Source organism: Ailuropoda melanoleuca, chromosome X, assembly GCF_002007445.2.
Source record: "Ailuropoda melanoleuca isolate Jingjing chromosome X, ASM200744v2, whole genome shotgun sequence".
Classification (NCBI taxonomy): Eukaryota; Metazoa; Chordata; class Mammalia; order Carnivora; family Ursidae; genus Ailuropoda; species Ailuropoda melanoleuca.
In genome coordinates this window covers 94,163,779-94,187,851 of record NC_048238.1, presented here as the reverse complement: position 1 = coordinate 94,187,851, position 24,073 = coordinate 94,163,779, and the positions used below count along the sequence as shown (strand labels likewise).

General features: G+C 39.6%; 1 long non-coding RNA gene and 1 pseudogene across 3 annotated transcripts in view; one reads left to right on the top strand and one right to left on the bottom strand.

The window, feature by feature from the left end:
• The window catches only part of LOC117797396, a 180,423-nt gene that overhangs the window by 68,587 nt on the left and 87,763 nt on the right, over positions 1-24,073 (top strand). The window contains exon 4 of one of the 3 annotated variants that reach the window (XR_004622328.1): positions 15,387-16,218. The exons of the other annotated variants lie outside the window; for them this stretch is intronic. This is a non-coding gene — a long non-coding RNA (uncharacterized LOC117797396). Of the gene's footprint in view, positions 1-15,386; positions 16,219-24,073 lie in introns of those variants that run through there. 3 annotated transcript variants of the gene reach the window in all.
• LOC117797395 lies at positions 13,041-13,399 on the bottom strand (annotated as a pseudogene).

Here is a 24,073-nt window from a genome sequence, read left to right as displayed (position 1 = left end):
AAGATTTGTCTTTTGCAAATATTTTCTCCCAGCCTATGGCTGGTCTTCTCATTCTCTTGATATGTCTTTCATAGCGCAGAAGTTTTCAACTTTAATGAATTCCAGCTGATTATTTCATGGATGGTGAATCTGTTGTATCTAAAAAGGCATACCTCCTTATACCCAAGGTCATCTAGGTTTTCTCCTACATTATCTTCTAGGTTTTGCATAGTTTTGCATTTTACATTCAAGGCTATGATCCACTTTGAGTTAATTTTTGTGCAGGATATAGTAGTTTAAAAGCACAAACTATAGTTAGCCTCTTTTAGGGAGTCTGGGGTTACTTAAAACATGCATATATATGACACACAGTTAAATTGCAAGCATATACCATCATCATTAGCTTGATGCAAGTTTAAAGTATTTATTTCTTCCAGCCTTTTCTGTTTTACTTTTTTGTTTTTCTTTTAATTCAATACTTCCTATCCTAGTGCTGAAATGCAGAATCTCTGTTTTGTGTGTGTGTGTGTTAATTCCTTGCCTAATTTTAGGGGAAGCTCCTTAGGTCCCTGAGTAAAGCAGATATTTTTTTTTCTGTTTACACCCAAGATCTATATCATTTCCTTCGGTTCAAAACTGTATTCTTAAAAGTTGCCAGAAGAACCAGGGTAAGCTAGAGTTCCTTAGTTAATTCATTGAAATTCTTTTTCCTTCCGTCTACACAGCTTTTTTTTTAATGTTTTTTTATTATGTATGTTAGTCACCATACAGTACATCCCTGGTTTCTGATGCAAAGTTCGATGATTAATTAGTTGCGTATAACACCCAGTGCACCATGCAATACGTGCCCTCCTTACTACCCATCACCAGTCTATCCCATTCCCCCACCCCCCTCCCCTCTGAAGCCCTCAGTTTGTTTCTCAGAGTCCATAGTCTCTCATGTTTCATTCCCCCTTCTGATTACCCCCCTTTTCTTTATCCCTTTCTTCCCCTACCGATCTTCCTAGTTCTTATGTTCCATAGATGAGAGAAACCATATGATAATTGTCTTTCTCTGCTTGACTTATTTCACTTAGCATTATCTCCTCCAGTGCCGTCCATGTTGCAGCAAATGTTGAGAATTTGTTCTTTCTGATAGCTGAGTAATATTCCATTGTAGGTATGGACCACAGCTTCTTAATCCAGTCATCTGTTGAAGGGCATCTCAGTTCCTTCCACAATTTAGCTATTGTGGACAATGCAGCTATGAACATTGGGGTGCATATGGCCCTTCTCTTTACTACGTCTGTATCTTTGGGGTAAACACCCAGTAGTGCAATGGCTGGGTCATAGGGGTAGCTCCATTTTTAACTTTTTAGGGACCTCCACACTGTTTTCCAGAGTGGCTGCACCAACCTGCATTCCCACGAACAATGTAGGAGGGATCTCCTTTCTCCACATCCTCTCCACCAATTGCTGTTTCCTGCCTTGTTAATTTTTGCCATTCTAAATGGCGTAAGGTGGCATCTCAGTGTGGTTTTGATTTGAATTTTCCAGATGGCTAATGATTTTGAACATTTTTTCATGTGTCTGTTGGCCATTTGTATGTCATCATTGGAAAAGTGTCTGTTCATATCTTCTGCCCATTTTATGATTTGTTTATTTGTTTCTCGTGTATTGAGTTTGAGAAGTTCTTTGTAGATCTTGGATACCAGTCCTTTATCTGTGGTGTCCTTTGCAAATATATTCTCCCATTCCGTGGGCTGTCTCTTAGTTTTTTTGACTGTTTCCTTGGCTGTGCAGAAGCTCTTTATCCTGATAAAGTCCCATAAGTTCATTTTATCTTTTATTTCTCTTGCCTTTGGAGATGTGTCGTGAAAAAGGTTGCTCTGGCCGATGTCATAGAAGTTGTTGCCTATGTTCTCCTCTAGAATTTTGATGGATTCCTGTCTCACATTGAGGTCTTTCATCCATTTGGAGTTTATTTTTGTGTATGGTGTGAGAGAGTGGTCAAGTTTCATTCTTTTGCATGTAGCTGTCCAATTTTCAGCACCATTTATTGAAGAGACTGTCTTTTTTCCACTGGATGTTTTTTCCTGCTTTATCAAAGATTAGTTGCCCAACCAGCCTACACAACATCTTGACCATTGTTCCTCTGAGCTCCATTTCTGACAGTTTGGTTATATCCATATCCATCAGTTCTGTGGCAGAGGCCACAGAGTCATTATTTTTTCTTTGTTGGGGGTATTTCTCCTCCTCGTCATTCCGATGAGGAGAGGTTGCGGGGATGTACAGAGCTCAAATTATTGACCAGGACACATGCAGTGTGCACTTGTTTTATAGGGACCTTAGGAATGTAGGCTTCCTGATTTTTCAGCTTGCCTTTTGGGGGAGGGGTCTGCCATGCTGATATTCAGGCAACCCTGTTTTGGTAGAGTCACCCTGCCCCTGCGAAGGGGAATGGCGATGGGCACAATGCTAACCGGTATTTCCAGGCTTTTGTTCTCTCGCGGCTTTCCCTGGCAGTTTTCTGTAACTCTTCTGAGAGTCAGAGCAGAGTCCTAGCCTCTATCTCAGAGCAGAGAGATCGCAGTCCGCTCTCCACTGAGCCCTCTGGCCACTTTAAGTCTGTTTCTGTCGGTGCTGCTAAAAACCGTGAACATCCGGGGTTGTGCGCCCCACAGCTGCTCTCCCAGCCCTCACTTCCAGGGCCGGCATGTCTGTCCTCTGTGTTTCTAACACTGCCAGCCGCCCCGCTCCCCGTGCATGCTCCCGAGCCCCCTGTTTCAGTGTGGTTCGCGGGTGCTCCAGAGCTCCGGCCAGGCTCACGCTCTCAGTCTGCTTTCTCATGGGTGCTGGTAGGCGAGTCTGGCCAGCTCCCCAGTGCAGGTGGCTACCACTTCCCGGTGCCCAAGCATGGTGGCTCCCTCCCCCTTCTGTTTATCTTCCGATATCTGTGCGGGGATTCACGGCTCCCCGCTTCGTACCTCAATACTCAGCCCTGGAGATGTTCGTTTGTAGAGATCCAGATGTATATTCCTGCGTCTCAGGCTGATTTCCAGCATGCTCATTTAAGTACTGGACTACCTATGTGATGAAAGTTCTCTGTGTCTCAGTTTCTTTACCTCGGAAAGAGGGGATCATAGTGGTACTTAATTTATGGGATTGTTGTGAGAACGAAGTGAGTGCGTCACATGCAAAGCACCCAGGACAGTACGTGTTATGGAGTAAGGACTACATAAATGTTAGTTGTTTTTTTTTTCTTATTCTGTGCCTCTAGCCGCAGTGTCAGGTAGAGCTTCTTAGAGGCTACAACCCATGCACTTCATCTTGAATGATGAGCAGTTTCTTACCAGGTGGACATTGGGAATAAGGGGGATGCTATGACCAGACAATGGTGAACTTAGGAGGCTCTTGAGAAGATGTATAGAAAGAGGCATACAGCATCCTGCAAGAAGATCTCAGTTCTTGAGGGGAACCTCACAAGAAGGAAAACCACAAGTGGAGTGGTGGTGATGGCAGGAGCTGCAACATGGAGGTCATTGTTCATCAGGTTTCAACGTTGAGACTTGGCCAGGTAGCTAATGGGGAGAAGATATGCAAGTTGAATAAGAGGGAAATGTCCAGGAAGAACCTTCAGGTTTGTGACCTTGTGGAATTGGGATTATGGTGGGTGCCCATGACCAAGGGGTGTAGGAGGTGTGTCCTAGCCTGAGTTCACCACAAAACAGAGACTGAAGTAAAGCTGTTGTGCTAAGGGTTTCTTGAAGGCTGCAATGACAGAGCAGCTAGAATGAGCAGAGAAAGGAAATGAGGCAAGGAACGAGAGAAAGCAAATACAAAGCAGCACATCACAGATATTTCTACAGCTTCTGGAGAAAACACATCTGGTTGCTTGTTCACATTGGATGTGTCTGGGTAAGCACTATGAAACCACCTTGGTTCAGCTGATTAACTCCCTTGAACTTCTAGGTTGTGTCACCTCACTCCTTTAACTAATCATCTGAAAGTTGGAACCCATAGCCCATGTTATGGCACTACATTTGAGGCTAGAAATGGGAAAGCCAAACTTTCCATGAGTCTGATAGGATCAGAACTTTGATGAAGCTGTTGTCATTGGTTTTTCTCTTTTAATTTTTAAATTTTACACTAGTAAAAATTTTAAATGTTATAGTAGTTTCAGGTGTACAACATGGCGATTCGACAAGTTTATACATTATGCTATGCTCGCCGCAAGTGTAGCTGCCATCTGTCAGCATAGAATGCTATTACAATGCCATTGACTGTATTTCTTACACTGTGCCTCTTATCCCTGTGACTTATTCCTTCCATAACTGGAAGCTTGTCTCTCTCATTCCCCTGCACCCATGTTGCCCATCCCCCTCCTGCCTCCGTTCTGACAGGCATCAATTTGTTCTCTGTACTTATAGATCTGATTCTACCTTTTCCTTGCTTGTTTATTCATTTGCTTATTTTTATTTATTTATTTATTTATTTATTTATTTATTTATTTATTTATTTGATTCTACATTTGAGTGAAATCATAAGGTATTTGTCTTTCTCAGTCTGACTTATTGCACTTAGCATAATACCCTCTAGGTCCATCCATGTCGTTGCAAATGGTATGAGCTCATCTTTTTTTATGGCTGTGTAATTCTCATTTTCATTGCAACAGTCATAAAGAAGGATCTGCTGGATGCGCTTCTGGGTGTCTCAGTCATTAAGCATCTGCCTTCAGTGCAGGTCATGATCTCAGGGTCCTGGAATCGAGCCCCGCATTGGGCTCCCTGCTCAGTGGGGAGCCTGCTTCTCTCTCTACCCTTCCCCCTTGCTCATGACCTCTCTCTCATGCTCTCTCTCTATCAGATAAATAAATGAAATCCCTAAAAAAAAAAAAGAAGGATCTGCTGGAGCTTGGATCTCAGCCTAGGGGATTCCATGAGAACTGAGGTTATTAGCAGACAAGGTGACAGTGGTGACAGCTAGAGATCTCCTTTGAGCAAGTGGCCAAGGACCTGGCAGGCCAAGGACTCCTCTTGTGTAAACTGAAAAGGGCATAAATACAAGATGCTACAATCTACCCCTCGGTACTATAATTTAGAGCCTCCATTTTTGAGAACAACGTATTCTCATTTCTTTTCTGGTTGAAGAAACAGTCCTTCACATTGGTGGCCAATTATATTCTCCTGAAAAGGATGATTATTCTCCTAATGACAGTTAGTATGCCAAGATACAGTTCCTGCTATTGTATCTGGTCTCAGAACCATAACTTATATTAATCATCTCCCTCTCCAACCATTATGTTTGTACTTTCCTCATAATAAACTAACACCTTGGCTAATTTAGGTTGCTTGCTTGGTGGTGTGACCCAGACCTTCATCCTGGAGGGGTTTGAGCATTTAGTTGCTTTTCCCTTTTTGGGTCCTGGGTTGCTGCAATTTGATATTTACGGTTATCATTGGGATAGATGCATTAAGAAATGTTGAGTTTCAAACAGAATTCTCCCTATCTGTGTGGATAGTACAGCCCTAACTCCTGATAGAAATTAGGGTAATTACCTCAGTAAGTATAAAAGTTTCTTTCTTTGCCTGTTGTTCCACTGGCATTAAGATCCCAAAGTTGCAAGATGGGAGTTGCAGCTTCTAGTTCATTGAAACATTTACTGTGTCATCAAGTAGAAGTGGCTCCCAACCTTGGAACCAGTATCTCAAACCCAGCATAGCTTAGGTTTGCAGGAATGGGGAAACAAAAGTTCCACAAGTGGGTCACTGGAGTAATAGTCAGAGGAGCCACTCTTACTACTGCCCTTCAGTTCCTGGACCTAAATTTTTTCTTAATGTTTTTTTATTATATTATGTTAGTCACCATACAGTACATCCCCGGTTTCCAATGTAAAGTTCGATGATTCATTAATTGCATATAACACCCAGTGCACCATGTAATATGTGCCCTCCTTACTACCCATCACTGGTCTATCCCATTCCCCCGCCCCCCCCTCCCCTCTGAGGCCCTCAGTTTGTTAGAGAAAACAATTGTTAAGATTCCTGGATAAAATATAGGTTAATCATTTTGAGGAAGGGGAGGGGAGCAGATATCGCATGTCTTATCTTTTCCTAATCTGCTCATTCTTTCACCCTGGACCTAAATTTTTAAGCTATTCAAGAAAATAATATATTGGCTATGATTTCAGTGATCATACTACATCTTAAGATGTTGTGACTGAGCTGGTGCCTTAGCTTATCTTTCAACAGATCTGTCTACCGTTGTCTTAGGCTTGTTGATTCTGGGTGTTGAGATACATGACAACTCCAGGGATTCTCATGTCCATGAGCCCATTGTTGAACCTCCTTTGCTGTAAAGTGGTCCCTTTGATATTGGGTATTATCATGCATAGTTCAATGTCAGTGGATTAGGAATTTTCTCAGCCTTTGCATGGTGGGGATGCTGGAAGTTCTGCAGATAGAGAAGGCAAACACATACCTGCTTTATATATCTATTCAGATAGAGATGAATTGCTGTTTTCCCCGCATTGGAAGGGGTCTGATGTAATTGATCTTCAACTAGCTGTCTGGCTGATCTACCTGAGTAATGGTGCCATACTGGGGACAAATACTCTCAATTTCTGCTGCTGAAGTTTTGGCATATTCTGCAGTTGTTGGGTTCATGCATAGCTGGTATATCCCTTTTTCCGTGAGCATATTATACAAGTACTGGGGTAGCTGAGAAGGGACATGGGCTGAGGTCCACTGAATGAGTCTCTTGTCCACATGGTTGTTAAGAGATTTCTCTGTGATGTATATTATTTTCTGGGTATTAACTTGAGACAAATATCTGTATGTTTTGTGTCCATTTCCACAGATCCATCCATATACCTCTTCTTAATACTCAATCTTCCGGTTTTGGCCATTTGAATGAAGTTGTAATATGGCAGCAGCCATCTATTTCTGGCTAGTGCTAACATACTATGCTGACTGATCTGTAAATCAGGCAACAAAATTAGGTGACATGGGCATCTTGGCCACCTATTCATGTAGTTGATTCATACTTTCTGGACATGCTTGAAGCTGGTCCCAAATGCATTGCTTTGATGTACATGGTGGACTTGTTAATGCCATGATCTTATTATGGGCATTTCTTTTTGCAAAGTCTCTTGGTATCCTATGGTCAGATGCCCAGTGTTGACTGGACATAGTAACATAGCAGATGTTTGGAAACAGAGTAGTTGTCTCCCACAGAGGGCTTGTTATTCTCTAGAGCTCTAGGTGTCTATTTTATGACTGTCCTACTGGGGACAAATAAATGTTGCTCCTCTCTTGGTGGTAAGAGCTATAAGGTGCAACAAATTGTTCTTTAGAAAAATACTAGTGTCTTCCAAGACATACCCTGCCTCTGTTAAAACTTCACCAATATGGCAGGCTGTGAAACTTTATGTGGTTTATTTACCACTTTTTGGCATACAAGTGAAGCTCTAAAAATTTCAACAGTATGGTAGGCCCACAAATCTTATAAAGCTTACTTCCCATCTCTTAGTATATAAGTGTCTTATCCAGGCATCTCAGGTGTCTGTCATTTCTAGCTCAACAGGTCCAGTTAAAATGAAGTGGACCAGAATGATTTTCTGAAGAATTTCAAGATATTCAAGGTCCCTGTGGACAATATTATGTCAAAGAGCCAGAGAGTTAACATACCACTCAGGCAATAGGGTGTGTGTACTCAGCTATTCCTGACATCCAAAAGTAAGTTGCTTTCAATCCTCTCTACTGATGTATGTCACAAAAAAAGTATTCAGCCAAATCAATAGCTTTGTACTAAGTGTCTGTGATGATGTTGATCTGCTTTTATAAAGAAAGTACATTTTTTAAAAAAGTACATCCAACATAGCAACTGCAATAAGGCTTCTATTTTGTTAAGTTTATAATAGTCCCCTGTCACCAGGCATGAACCACCTGATTTTGCAAAGGCCAAGCTGAAGAACTGAGAAAAATGTAAGTGGATCTGTCTAGTCCATCTTTTTAAAATCTTTGATGGTGACACTAGTTTCCCTAGTGCCTTTAACAATGTAATATTTCTTTTTATTTAGATTTCTGGAAGGGGAAGTTCTGGGGACTTTCACTTGGCTTTTTCTATTTAAATGGTCCCTTATCCACATATCAGAGAAGCAATGGGAGAGATCTTGCAGAATCTAGGAATGTGCATCCCAATTATACATTCAGAGACCAGAGAAAGAGGAACAGTGTGGGTGTGTGGATCCATTGACCCACTATGAGATGGGTATTACTTTCTGGACCAGGGTTTGCATTAGATTGAATAACATGAAATATTCTTAGCTTGAAGACTTTGAAGGACTTTTAAGTCCTACAAATTTGTACCTAAATATCCATGACCTCAAACCATCAAACCAATGCCCAGAGAAAAGTATGTAAGTTAAATATAGTGCTTGAAGAGTATATACATTTCTATGCACTTGTCTACAAAGGATATCCTCTTTGAAAGCCATTAGGAGTTTCATGCTTGCATTTTGCATCATCAGCTAGCGCCATTTTGACATTAAGCACTGGTCTATATCAGAAGGGATTACATGATCTACAGGATGACCCTGAGCTGGGCTGAGGATCTTTCTGTAGTTTCTATCTACAAGTACTGCTAGCCAGTGTAAACCATTGAGTAAGAGATTCAAGCTGGTTCTTCTGTCACATCTACTGCACCTGATCTTGTTGCAAATTCTAGGGCCAGTCCTAGGTTCATTCTAAATTAGATAGGTTACAAAACCTACCACATTTCACTTCCAGCTCGTCATTTCTTTACATGTAGTCCCCAACTTCTTATAACCACCTTTCATAGAGCTCACTCATTTCTCACACATTTATATTCCATCTGAGTAATCAGAGACAATAAACTGGAGTATTTATGGCACAATATCTGTTTCTTGCCACCTTTAAGACCCACTGGCAAAAGGACTGAAACTGATATGAATAGTGATGTTGATTCCCATGAGCATTCTTCTAAGGTATGATTGTGCCATATGGCAACTTTCTGTGTCAGAATGAATTTCAATCCAATCCTACCAGAAATATAACTGTTTTTTTTTAAAATAAATAATTCAACTTATTTTGATTTTGACAGAGGAGCAGAAATGCAATTTTCATCACTTTGGGCTTTTTTCCCTTTTTTCCAAGATCACATCTATGTTTGAAGGAGGGGTTTCAATGCATTGGGTAGGAAACTAGTCTCAGTAATTTTCTGGTCCTTGGGTATTTGTCACTCAGATTTTTGCTGAGTAAACCTCATTGCTGTTTTAAAGACCCCTCCATATCTGACAACTCTTCATACTACTTTCTTTCCCCTGTATATGCATTTAATTGTGATAATAAGAATACAATAACTCACAAGTAATAATGATATTATTTGTAAATATATTCTTCTGTATTATCTTGAAAAGAATGAATTTGAAGTTGGGTGTCTTAAACTGGAAGAATATGATCCTCAACAATAAATTGACGCAAATAAAATCTTCAAAATGTCAATGTATTTTAAAAAGTTTTAAATTGTGGCAAAAATACATAGCATTCAATTTACTATCTTAGCCATTTTAAAGTGTACGGTTCAGTATGTTTAAGTATATTCCCATTGTTGTGCAACAGATTTCCAGAACTCTTTTCATCTTGTAAAACAGAAACTCCATGCCCATTAAACAATAACTCTCTATTTCCCCCACCCCCCAGGCTCTGTTGATCATTCTTATACTTCTGTTTCTATGAGTTTGACTACTCTAGATACCTAGTATAAGTGGCATCAAACAATATTTGTCTTTTTGTGACTGGATTATTTAACACCATAATGTTTTCAAAGTTCATCCATGCTGTAGCATGTGAAAGAATTTTCTTCTTTTTATTTTTATTTTATTTTTTTATTATAATAATTTTTATTATATTATGTTAGTCACCATACAGTACATCCCTGGTTTTTGATGTAAAGATCGATGATTCATTAGTTGTGTATAATACCCAGTGCACCATACAATACGTGCCCTCCTTACTACCCATCACCAGCCTATCCCATTCCCCCACCCCCTCCCCTCTGAAGCCCTCAGTTTGTTTCTCAGAGTCCATAGTCTCTCATGCTGCATTCCCCCTTCTGATTACCCCCCCTTTCTTTATCCCTTTCTTCTACCGATCTTCCTAGTTCTTATGTTCCATAGATGAGAGAAACCATATGATAATTGCCTTTCTCTGCTTGACTTATTTCACTTAGAATTTTCTTCTTTTTAAAGCTGAATAATATTCCATTGTTTGTATATACTGCATTTTATTTATTCATTTATCTGTTGCTGAACATTTACATTGTTTTCACCTCTTGGCTATTATAAATAATGCTTCTATGAGCATGGAAGTGCACATATTTCTTCAAGACCTTTCTTTCAATTCCTTTGGGCATATACCCAGAAGTGGGATTGCCAGATCATATGGTAGTTCTGTTTTTAATTTTTCAAAGAAACACCACCCAGTTTTCCATAGCAGCTGCACCATTTTACATTCCCACCAAAGTAGGGTGGGTTCCAGTTTCTCCAAATTTTTGCAGTCATTTGTTATTATTATTATTTTTGATAGTAGCCATCCTAATGGGTATGAGGTATTCATGCTACTTTTGTTTCTCCTTTTCAGTGCATGGGAATAAACCTCAATTGCAGAGTCTGTTATGGGAAACGTAGAGTGTGGTTAAGCCTTCAGCTACATACTTACATTATTTGTATCCTAGTAAACCATGCAGTATTGGTGCCATAGTTCACATACCTCTGTATTTCCCCAATCTCAAAGACACACCAGGGGAATAGCAGCCCAGGCACTAGCATTGCCATCTTGATCTGGGCTCACATTTATGCCCATGATTAGGATGAGCAAAGAGTACAAAATGAGGATTTCACATTCAGTTATAGATACTTTTTAAAGTGTTCTCTAAAGCAATGTACACATATTTATAATATTTGTTACGTTCCTACTGTGCAAAGTGCAATATCTGAAATACATAAACTGTTTAATGAATATTTATCACTGTAGGTGGAAGAGAGGGAGAAATGATAGGAAAAAGAACTAAGGAGAATGAGAGAAGCAGGGAGGAATAGGGGAAAGAATAAATAAGAAAAAAGAAGAAGGAAGGAAGAAATGGAGGAAGAGAGGGAGAAGGAAAGAAGGAAGGAAAAGACGTCTATTGGTTATAATTTTCAGGTATGGAGTATGGTTAAAATTTCTTTTTCATATCTTCTGCCCATTTTATGATTTGTTTATTTGTTTCTTGTGTATTGAGTTTGAGAAGTTCTTTGTAGATCTTGGATACCAGTCTTTTATCTGTAGTGTCCTTTGCAAATATATTCTCCCATTCCGTGGGGTGCCTCTTAGTTTTTTTTTGAGAGTTTCCTTGGCTGTGCAGAAGCTTTTTATCTTGATGAAGTCCCACAAGTTCATTTTTTCTTTTGTTTCTCTTGCCTTTGGAGATGTGTCATGAAAAAGGTTGCTGTGGCTGATGTCAAAGAGGTTGCTGCCTATGCTCTCTTCTAGGATTTTGATGGATTCCTGTCTCACATCAAGGTCTTTCATCCATTTGGAGCTAATCTTCGTGTATGGTGTGAGAGAGTGGTCAAGTTTCATTCTTTTGCATGTAGCTGTCCAATTTTCCCAGCACCATTTATTGTGCTGTGGCTGATGTCAAAGAGGTTGCTGCCTATGCTCTCTTCTAGGATTTTGATGGATTCCTGTCTCACATCAAGGTCTTTCATCCATTTGGAGCTAATCTTCGTGTATGGTGTGAGAGAGTGGTCAAGTTTCATTCTTTTGCATGTAGCTGTCCAATTTTCCCAGCACCATTTATTGAAGAGACATGCCCCCAGCTTTGTTTTTCCTTTTCAACACTTCCTTGGCGATTCGTGGCCTTTTCTGGTTCCACACAAATTTAAGGGCCGTTTGTTCCAGTCCTTTGAAAAATGTCATTGGTATTTTGATCAGGATAGCATTGAACATGTAGATTGCTCTGGGTAGCATGGACATTTTAACTATGTTAATTCTTTCAATCCATAAGCATGGAATATTTTTCCATCTTTCTGTGTCTTCCTCAATGTCTTTCAAGAGTGATTTGTAGTTTCTGGAATATAGATCCTTTACGTATCTGAACAGACACTTTTCCAATGAAGACATACAAATGGCTAACAGATACATGAAAAAATGTTCAAAATTATTAGCCATCAGGGAAATTCAAATCAAAACCACACTGAGATGCCACCTTACACCAGTTAGAATGGCAAAAATTGACATGGCAAGAAACAACAATTGTTGGAGAGGATGTGGAGAAAGGGGATCCCTCCTACATTGTTGGTGGGAATGCAAGTTGGTGCAACCACTCTGGAAAACAGTGTGGAGGTCCCTTAAAAAGTTAAAAATAGAGCTACCCTATGACCCAGCCATTGCACTACTGTGTGTTTACCCCAAAGATACAGATGTAGTGAAGAGAAGGGCCATATGCACCCCAATGTTCATAGCAGCATTGTCCACAATAGCTAAATCATGTAAGGAGCTGAGATGCCCTTCAACAGATGACTGGATTAAGAAGATGTGGTCCATATATGCAATGGAATATTACTCAGCTATCAGAAAGAACGATTTCTCACCATTAGCTGCAACATGGACGGGACTGGAGGAGATAATGCTAAGTGAAATAAGTCAAGCAGAGAAAGACAATTATCATATGGTTTCTCTCATCTATGGAACATAAGAACTAGAAAGATTGGTAGGAGAAGAAAGGGATAAAGAAAGGGGGGTAATCAGAAGGGGGAATGAAGCATGAGAGATTATGGACTCTGAGAAACAAACTGAGAGCTTCAGAGGGGAGGGGATGGGGGAATGGGATAGGCTGGTGATGGTTATTAAGGGCACGTACTGCATGGTGCACTGGGTGTTATACGCAACTAAGGAATCATGGAACTTTACATCAAAAACCAGGGATGTACTGTATGGTGACTTAACATAACATAATAAAAAAATATTCTTATAAAAAACTTTTTTAAACAAGCTGTGGCCAATTTTATTAAAGAAAAATTTTGTGTAATTTACTTTTCACCAGTCTGTTCTGGCATGCTTCTAATGATATCAGAATCACCTGGATCAATGATAACCAGTGTGCATACTCTGTATTATTTCCCACATGCTGTGCCCAATTCAATATTATTGCCACTGTAGTGATGGACACCAGTTTTGGCCAACATGGCATAGTATTCTATTTCAGATTTCCTCAAGGCTGGGCAGTTGTTGTCGAGGATGACCAGTTTCGCTTTGCCATGTCTGATCATTTTCAGAGTCTGCTTGTAGCCCAGCACGTACTTCCCACTTTTCATAACAAGCTGGAGCCTAGAGTTGATCGACTCCAGCGACTTTTTCATTTTCTTTGCGGCTACCATCTTCCTGCCTTAGATGCGGGATGGCTCCAACCAAGAGCAGCCGCCAAAATGGACGGGAGAGGGAAAGGCTGGTTAAAATTAAAAAAAAAAAATGTTACGCAGGTAATTTTGAAGCATAGTAAGTTAAGAATAACTGGTGTAGTCTAAGAAAATAAGGAGTCCTGGGAAGGGCAGATCCATGAGACATACCAACATTTAAGTAATGGAGAGAGAAAGAGACTCCAGTAAAGAGAAGGAAAAGCAGCAGATAAAGAAATAGGAGTAAAACCATGAGATTGTGTCGTAACAGAGCCCAGGGAAGAGAAAACTTCTAGAAAGTCATATTTAACACCATCTAAGGTTGTGAGAAGTCAAACAAGGTTAGACCGAGGCATGCTTAATCACAATGACAAAGTGGTAGACATTTCTGAACTTTTCTAGAGCTATTATTGTGGAAGTATAGGTGTTTAAGTTGTAGATTTTAAGTAAATGGGAATTGAGTAACTTTAGCAAGTGTAGACTTCTTGTTGAAGAAGCCAGTACAGAGCGACAGGTTGAAATTATAGGAAATAAAGCAAGTAATTAATGAATAGAAATCCCAGAAGAGAAAGGAGGTGGTGTGACTAAGAAGACAAGTAGATCTATCAATGTGAAAGAAAGAAAGAAGATACAGCTATGCAGAACCAGGTGTTGCAGGTGCCTGAGTTTAGAGTTAAATAGGTGGCAGGTGGAAGAGTATAGAAGGGGTTAATATTTATTTGTTTTAATTGTATTAATGGCATAATATACACAGTTGTTGGGTGAGAACGTTGGAGGTAGAAATTGGGCTGGGGGGGCTTGAGAGAAGTCACAAACATTTGGAATGTTGGTTACTAGAATGCTAGAAGGGAATGGAAACTGACCTGAAACAAGTCAAAAGAGAGGACCAATTAGGCCCAGCTGAGTTTGGAGGCCCTGAATCAGAATCAGGCTTTTTCTCCAGCAGTGTCCAGAAACTCAGACACAGGAAAAGAGAAATATGGGTATGAGACTAACACTGGGGTTTGATTTTGCAAGGGAGGTGTCCTTTAGCCTGTTGGAGCAGAAAAGCAGTTGCAAACGTATCAGTGAGTATGTGCAGGTGAACAACTGCAGGCTCCAGTATCAGGAAGGAAAGGCTGGCAACTGGGGAAAATGGAGGGTGGGCAAGGGACTGCAGGGGTCTAATGTGGTGAAAGAGCCATGTGCTAGGTCGTTAATGAATGTTGACAAGGGCTAAGGCATAACCATGAAGATGGGTGACGAAAGTGGTAGTCAACTGCTGTGATAAGTCCAGCAGTTGATATGGAGGGATGGAGAGCTTACACTGATGGATTGTACAGTAGCAGAACTAAGAACAAACCCTGTTAGCTTCAAATTCGCAGGGCATCCCAAATCCAATTTCTGCCACAGGTTCAGATGTAGAAAGTTTCATGAAACTGTCACTCTTATTAAAAACCAAAACAAACTGAGTAAAGTACACAGTCATAGTGGTTTTTTCAAAGATTTTATTTGTTTGAGAGTGAGAGAGAGCACAAATGGGTGGAGGGGCAGAGGGAAAAGGAGAAAATCCCAAGCAGACTCAGCGTTGAGTATGGAGCCCGACGTGGGGCTTGATCTCACGACTCTGAGATCATGACCTGAGCCGAAACAGTTAGATGCTTAACCATATAAGCCACCTAGATGCCCCCACCATCATAGTTTTAAAAAAAATGTCAGCGGGATGAAGACAGAAAGTAATCCAATGAACTAAACTCCAGAAAATGAAGAGCCATTTGCAGAAGGAAAACACTTATTGCTGTGCTTGTCTCTGGTGGAATTGCAGTAGAAGGAGGAATTCATCATAGACAGTGTAGGGAGAATAAGGCAAACATTCAAGTTTTTAACAGCTCCTGTGAAATGACAGCATCAGAGAGGCAGGGAAGGCCAGAGATTTAATCCATATCTAGGGAATGTGTATGTATTGGATATTTTTCCTTTTTCTTTCCAGATTCATTTTCCATTCATCTCCACCCTGCTGTACACCCAGGAAGGATGGCTTCTGTTGTCTACAACAAAGGACTTCCTTACCTTTTGTTTCCTGGTTGGGTTTGGCCAAAGGGAGACTTAGGTAGGATATTGGAACATGGGGAGGAATTGAAGTCAGAGTAATTTGTTCCTCTGGCTCCCTCCTTGTGGAGTCACTATTGTTGACTTCAGTTTGCCTACTGAAGGCCACAGCTCCTGTTAAGTTACCTGAATATACAGCTACCCATTCTGGGTTCCAGTTACCACCCTCTTACATCTTCAGGCCTAGGTATGGTAACCTCTTCCCTTTTGTCAGTAATGGAACACTGCTCTAAACCAGGTGCATTTCTCTAAATCTTGCCCACACTTTTATTCATGGTCACTTTATGAAACTATTCTCAAATAATCCACTGTGAGTGTGACATCTGTTTTTCTCAAGGATCCTGACTGATATGATAAGGCATCTAAGGTCAAGAGTAGTCTTGAGCAGTGTATCCACTATGACAAAGTAGAACATAGCCCTAGATGGAATGAAAATAGAGTTCAGGGAAAGTGTTGCCTAGGGGCCCTTGGGGATCATAATTGAATAAATTAAGTGTTTGGGTTCTTTCCCCTTCATGTTTGTAGATCATACATTTCCATAACTTGAACAAACTGTGCTAGATGCAGGCCACCCAGTCTCTGTACATCACTTGAATATTTGAAATTTAGTTCCTATAGCAGTGGCTCTTTCTCTCCCCTCCAGCTTTATTGATATATAATTGACATAAAACATTGTGTAAAGTTAAGGTGTACAATGTGATGCTTTGATACACACATATATTGCAAAATGATTACCACAATAAAGGTTAGTTAACACATTCATCACCTCACAGTTACCTTTTCTTTTTTTGTGGTGAGAAGTTTTAAGATCTACTCTCTTAGCAACTTTCCAATTATACAATACAGTGTTGTTAACTATAGTCACCATGTCATATATTACATTTCCAAAGTTTATTTGGTTTGTAACTGGAAATTTATGCCCTTTGACCACCTTCACTCATTCCACCCCCGCCTCCTGGCAATCACCAATCTACTGTTTCTGTAAGTTTGGTTTTTTAAGATTCCACATATAAGTGAGATCATACACTGTTTGTCTCTCCATGACTGACTTATTTAACTTAACATTAGGCCTTCAAGTTTCACCTGTGTTGTCACAAATGGCAGAATTTCCTTCTTTATTATGGCTGAATAATCCATTGTATCTACATACATTTTCTTTATCTGTTCATTTGTTGATGGACACTCAGGTGGTTTCCATGTCTTAGGTGTTACAAATAATGTGGCAATGAACATGGAAGTGTAGATATCTCTTCAAGATAGTGTTTTCATTTCCTTTAAATAAATACCCAGAAGTGGAATTGCTGGATCACATGGTAACTCTGGTTTTTTTTAAGATTTTATTTATTTGTTTGACAGAGAGAGACACAGCCAGTGAGAGACGGAACACAAGCAGGGGGAGTGGGAGAGGAAGAAGCAGGCTCCCAGTGGAGCAGGGAGCCCGATGTGGGGCTCAATCCCAGGACACTGGTATCACACCCTGGGCTTAAGGCAGACACTTAACGACTGAGCTACCCAGGCGCCCCTCTGTTTTTAATTTCTTGAGGAACCCCCATACTGTTTTCCATAGTGGTTATACTATTTACATTCCTACCAACAGTGCACAAGTGTTCTCTCTCATCCACATTTTTGCCAGCACTTACCCCTAGTCTTTTTGATAATAGCCACCCCAACACTTGTGAGGTGCAACCTCACTGTGGATTTGATAGGATCAGTGATGTTGAACACATTTTCATGTACCTGTTGACCATTTTTGTATCTTCTTTGGAAAAATATCTATTCAGATCCTTCGCCCAACTTTATTTTTTTTATTTTTTTAAAACATTTTTATTTTTGTTTATTTTTTTATATTTCTTTTTTCTTTTTCTTTTTTTAATTTTTTTAAAAGATTTTATTTATTTATTCGACAGAGATAGAGACAGCCAGCGAGAGAGGGAACACACGCAGGGGGAGAGGGAGAAGAAGAAGCAGAAGCAGGCTCAAGGAGCCTGATGCGGGGCTCGATCCCATAACGCCGGGATCACGCCCTGAGCCGAAGGCAGATGCTTAACCACTGTGCCACCCAGGCGCCCCTCTTTTCTTTTTAAAAATTTTTTATTATGTTACATTAGTCACCATACAGTGCATCCTTAGTTTTTGATGTAGTGTTCCATGATTCATTGTTTGTGTATAACCCCAGTGCTCCACGCAGTATGTGCCCTCCTTAATACCCATCACCGGCCTATCCCAGATCACCACCCACCTCCCCTCTGAAGCCCTCAGTTTGTTCCCAGAGTCCATAGTCTCTCGTGGTTCATTCCCCCTTCTATTTACCCCCCCTTCATTCTTCCCTTCCTTCTCCTACGATCTCCCTGCTATTTCTTATGTTCCACAAATGAGTGAAACCATATGATAATTCTCTTTCTCTGCTTGTCGTATTTCACTTAGCATAATCTCCTTTTAAAAATTTAAATTCAAATAATTAACATAAAATGTATTACTGGTTTCAAAGGTACAGGTCTATAATTCATCAGTCTTATATAATACCCAGTGCTCATTACATCACATGCCTTCCTTAATGCCCATTACCCAGTTACCTCATCCCTCCACCCCCTTCCCCTCCAGCAACCCTCAGTTTGTTTCCTATGATTAAGAGTCTCTTATGGTTTGTCTCCCTCTCTGATTTCATCTTGTTTTATTTTTTCCTCTCTTTCCCTATGATCCTCTGCCTTGTTTCTTAAATTCCACATATCAGTGAGATCATATGATAATTGTCTTTCTCTTATTGACTTGTTTCACATAGTATAATACCCTCTAGTTCCATCCACATTATTGCAAATGGCAAGATTTCATTTTTTGATGTAATGTTATATATATACCACATTTTCTTTATCCATTCATCTGTCGTTGGGTATCTGGGCTCTATCCATAGTTTGGCTATTGTGGACATTGCTGCTGTAAACATTGGGGTGCAGGTGCCCCTTTGGATCATTACATTTGTATCTTTGGAGTAAATACCCAGTAGTGCGATTACTGGGTTGTACGGTAGCTCTATTTTCAACTTTTTGAGGAACCTCCTTACTGTTTTCCAGAGTGGCTGCACCAACTTGCATTCCCAGTAACAGTGTAGAAGGGTTCCCCTTTCTCTGCATCCTCACCAACATCTGTCATTTCCTGACTTGTTAATTGTAGTCATTCTGACTGGTGTGAGGTGGTATCTCATTGTGGTTTTGATTTGTATTTCCCTGATGCTGAGTGATTTTGAGCATTTTTTCATGTGTCTGTTGGCCATTTGGGTATCTTCTTTTGAGAAATGTCTGTACATGTCTTCTCATTTTCTGATTGGATTATTTGTTCTTTGAGTGTTGAGTTTGATAAGTTCTTTATAGATTTTGGATACTAGCCCTTAATCTGATATGTCATTTGCAAATATCTTTTCCCATTCTGTCAGTCGTCTTTTGGTTTTGTTGACTGTTTCCTTTGCTGTGCGAAAGCTTTTTATCCTGATGAAGTCCCAATAGTTCATTTTTACCTTTGTTTCCCTTGCCTTTGGAGACATGTCTAACAAGAAGTCTCTGCTGCCAAGATCACAGAGGTTGCTGCCTGTGTTCTCCTCTAGGATTTTGGTGGATTTTTGTCTCCCATTTAGGTCTTTCATCCATTTTGAGTCTATTTTTGTGTATGGTAGGATGAAATGGTACAGTTTCATTCTTCCTCATGTGGCTGTCCAATTTTCCCAACACCGTTTGTTGAAGAGACTGTCTTTTTTCCACTGGATATTCTTTCCTGCTTTGTCAAAGATTAGTTGACCATAGAGCTGAGGGTCCATTTCTGGGTTCTCTATTTGGTTCAATAGATCTATGTGTCTGTTTTTGTGCCCAAACCATACTGTCTTGATGATTACATCTTTGTAATAGAGCTTGAAGTCTGGAATTGTGATGCCACCAGTTTTGGTTTTCTTTTTCAACATTCCTTTGGTTATATGGGGTCTTTTCTGGTTCCATACAAATTTTAGGATTATTTGTTCCAGCTCTGTGAAAAAAAGTGGATGGTATTTAGATAGGGATTGCATTGAATATGTAGATTGTTTTGGGTAGCATAGACATTTTAACAATATTTGTTCTTCCAATCCATGCACATGGAATGTTTTTCCATTTCTTGTGTCTTCCTCAATTTCTTTCATGAGAAAGAAATAGTTCTATGGTTTTCTGAGTACAGATCCTTTGCGTCTTTGGTTAAGTTTATTCCTAGGTATCTTATGGTTTTGGGTGCAGTTGTAAATAGGATTGACTCCTTAATTTTTCTTTCTTCTGTCTCATTGGTTGTGTATAGAAATGCAACTGATTTCTGTGCATTGATTTTATATCCTGCCTCTTTGTTGAATTCCTGTATGTTCTAGAAATTTTTGGAGTGGAGTCTTTTGGGTTTTCCACATAGAGTATCATGTCAACTGCAAAGAGTGTGAGTTTGACTTCTTTGCCGATTCAGATGCCTTTTATTTCTGTTTGTGTCTTATTGCTGAGGCTAGGACTACTAGTACAATTTTCAACAGCAGTGGTGATAGTGGACATACCTGCCATGTTCCTGGGCCTTAGAGAAAAGCTCTCAGTTTTCCCCATTGAAAATGATATTCTCTGTGGGCTTTTCATATATGGCTTTTATGATATTGAGGTATGTTCCCTCTATTACTATACTGTGAAGAATTTTAATCAAGAAAGAATGCTGTTCTTTGGGGTGCCTGGGTAGCACAGCGGTTAAGCATCTGTCTTCGGCTCAGGGTGTGATCCCGGCCGGCATTATGGGATCGAACCCCACATCAGGATCTTCCTCTATGAGCCTGCTTCTTCCTCTCCCACTCCCCCTGCTTGTGTTCCCTCTCTCGCTGGCTGTCTCTATCTCTGTCTAATAAAGAAATTAAAAAATCTTAAAAAAAAAAGAAAGAATGCTGTTTTTTGTCAAATGCTTTTACTGCATCTATTGAGAGGATCATATTGTTCTTGTCCTTTCTTTTATTAATGTAGTGTATCACATTGATTGATTTGCAGATGTTGAACCACCCTTGCAGCCCAGGAATAAATCCCTCTTGGTCGTGGTGAATAATCATTTTAATGTACTGTTGGATCGTGTTGGCTAGTGTCTTGGTGAGAATTTTTGCATCCATGTTCATCAGGGATATTGGTCTGTAATTTTCCTTTTTTCTTTTTAAAAGATTTTATTTATTTATTCGACAGAGATAGAGACAGCCAGCGAGAGAGGGAACACAAGCAGGGGGGAGTGGGAGAGGAAGAAGCAGGCTCCCAGCAGAGGAGCTGATGTGGGGCTCGATCCCATAATGCCAGGATCATGCCCTGAGCTGAAGGCAGACGCTTAACCGCTGTGCCACCCAGGCGCCCCTGTAATTTTCCTTTTTGTTGGGGTCTTTGGTTTTGGGATCAAGGTAATGCTGTCCTCATAGAATGAGTTTGGAAGTTTTCCTTCCATTTCTATTTTTTGAAACAGCTTCAGAAGAATTGGTATTCTTCTTTAAATGTTTGGTAGAATTCCCCTGGGAAGCCATCTGGCCCTGGGCTCTTGTTTGTTGGGAGCTTTTTGATTACGGCTTCCTTGCTGGTTATGGGTCTGTTCAGGTTTTCTATTTCTTCCTGTTTCAGTTTTGGTAGTTTATGAGTCTCTAGGGATGCATCCATTTTTTCAGATTGCCTAATTTGTTGGCATATAATTGCTCATAATATTCTCTTATAATTGTTTATATTTCTTCAGTGTTGGTTGTGATTTCTCCTCTTTCATTCATGATTTTATTTATTTGGGTCCTTTCTCTTTTCTTTTTGATAAGTCTGGCTAGGGGTTTATCAATCTTATTAAGTCTTTCAAAGTACCAGCTCCAAGTTTCATTGATCTGTTCTACTGTTCTTTTGCTTTCTATTTCATTGATTTCTGCTCTAATCTTTATTATTTCTCTTCTCTTGCTGGATTTAGGCTTTATTTGCTGTTCTTTCTCTAGCTCCTTTAGGTGTAAGGTTAGGTTGTGTATTTGAGACCTTTCTTGTCTCTTGAGAAAGGCTTCTAGTGCTATATACTTGCCTCTTAGGACTGCCTTTGCTGTATCCCAAAGATTTTGAACTGTTGTGTTTTCATTTTCATTTCTTTCCATGAATTTTAAAATTCTTCTTTAATTTCCTGTTTGACCCATTCATTCTTTAGTAGGATGCTCTTTAGCCTCCATGTATTTGAGTTCTTTCCAACTTTCCCTTTGTGTTTGAGTTCCAGTTTCAAACCACTGTGGTCTGAAAGTATCCAGGGAATGATTCCAATCTTTTGGTACTGGTTGAGGCCTGATTTGTGACCCAGTATGTGATCTACTCTGGAGAATGTTCCATGTGCACTGGAGAAGAATGTGTATTCTGTTGCTTTAGGATGGAATGTTCTGAATATATCTGTGAAGTCCATCTCATCCAGTGTGTCATTCAAAGCCCTTCTTTCCTTGTTGATCTGCTTAGGTGATCTGTCCTTTGCAGTGAGGGGGGGTGTTAAAGTTCCTTACTATTATTGTATTATTATTCATGTGTTTATTTGATTTTGTTATTAACTGGCTTATATAATTGGTTGCTCCCGAGTTAGGGGCATAAATATTTACAATTGTTAGATCTTCAAGTGGGACAGACCCTTTAATTATGATATAGTGTCCTTCCTCATCTTTTATTACAGTGTTTGGTTTAAAATCTAATTTGTCTGATAAAAGGATTGCCACCCCAGCTTTCTTTTGTTGCCTGTTAGCATGATAAATGGTTGTCCACCCCCTTCCTTTGAATCTGGTGGTGTCTTTGGGTCTAAAATGAGTCTCTTGCATTCAGCATATTGATGGGTCTTTCTTTTTTGTCCAATCTGATACTCTGTGTCTTTTGATTGGGGCATTTAGCCCATTTACATTCAGAGCAACTTTTGAAAGATAGGAATTCAGTGCCATTGTATTACCTGTAAAGTGACTGCTACTGTATATTGTCTCTGTTCCCCTCTGGTCTATATTAATTTGGGGCTATATTACTTTTGCTTAGAGGATCCCTTTTAATATTTCTTGTATGGCTGGTTTGGTGATCACAAATTCTTTTAGCTTCTGTTTGTCCTGGAAGATTTTTTATCACTCCTTCTATTTTGAATGACATCCTAGCTGGATAAAGTATTCTTGGCTGCATATTTTACTCTCTTAGCACCCTGAATATATCATGCCAGTCCTTTCTGGCCTGCTAGGTCTCTGTGGATAGGTTTGCTGCCAATCTAATGTTTCTACCCTTGTAGGTTCCAGACCTCTTGTCCCATGCTGCTTTCAGGATTTTCTCTGTCTCTGTATTTTGTAACTTTCACTATTATATGTTGGGGTTTTACCTATTTTTATGGATTTTAAGGGGGGTTCTCTGTGTCTCCTGGATTTTGATGCCTGTTTCCTTCCCCAGATTCGGGATGTTCTCTGCTATAATTTGCTCCAATATACCTTCTGCCTCTCTCTCTTTCCTCTTTTTCTGGTATCCCAATTATTCTAATATTGCTCTGCTTTATGGTATTACTCATCTCTTGAATTCTCCCCTAATGATCCAGTAGTTGTTTATCTCTTTTTCTCAACTGGTTTATTCTCCATCATTTTGTCTTCTATATCACTAATTTTCTCTTTTGCCTCATTTGTCCTCGCAGTTAGAGCCTCCATTTTTTACTGCATCTCACTAATAGCCTTTCAATTTCGACTTGGTTAGATTTTAGTTCTTTTGTTTCTCCAGGAAGGGATTCTCTAGTGTCTTCTCTGCTTTTTTCAAGCCCAGCTAGTATCTTTATCATCATTATTCTGAACTCTAGTTCCGACATCTTATTTATGTCCATACTGGTTAGGTCCCTGGCAATCAATACTGCCTCTCGTTCTCTTTTTTGAGATGAGTTTTTCCATCTTGTCATTCTGTCCAGAGAAGAATAGATGAACAAGAGAACAAAATACTAAAATGGCAACAATGACCCCAGAGAAATATACACTAAGCAAATCAGAAGAGACCTGAAACCGGGGGGGGGGGGAAGAAAAAAAAGAGAATATAATCAGACAGGTGAGCAGAATAGAGCAATACACTGGATTCTGTGTGTATTTTGGCCTGTTTTTTTAAGAAAACTAGGTCCTAAAATTGTAAAGAAAGAAACACTTATATATGTACAAAAATAAAATTAAATACAATGAAAGGATAGAATGTAACTGTAAAAATGGAAATTAAAAAAGACAAGAAAAAACAAAAGAGAAAGCAATAACAACAACAAAAAGGAAGGGATATAAAAAGACAGGTGAAGAGAACAGAGCAATACGCTTTCTCCTAAGTGTATTTTGGTCAGTTTGTAAGAAGAAACTACATCGCAAAATTGTAAAGGAAGAAAAACATGTATACAAAAATAAAATTAAATACATTGAAAGGATAAAATGTAACTGTAAAGATGAAAATAAAAGAAGACTTTAACAAAACAAAACAAAAACAAAAAAAGGAAGAAAAAAAACAGAAAAGAGAATATGATCAAACAGGTAAATAGAACAGAGCCATACACTAGATTTTGGGTGTATTTTGGTCTATT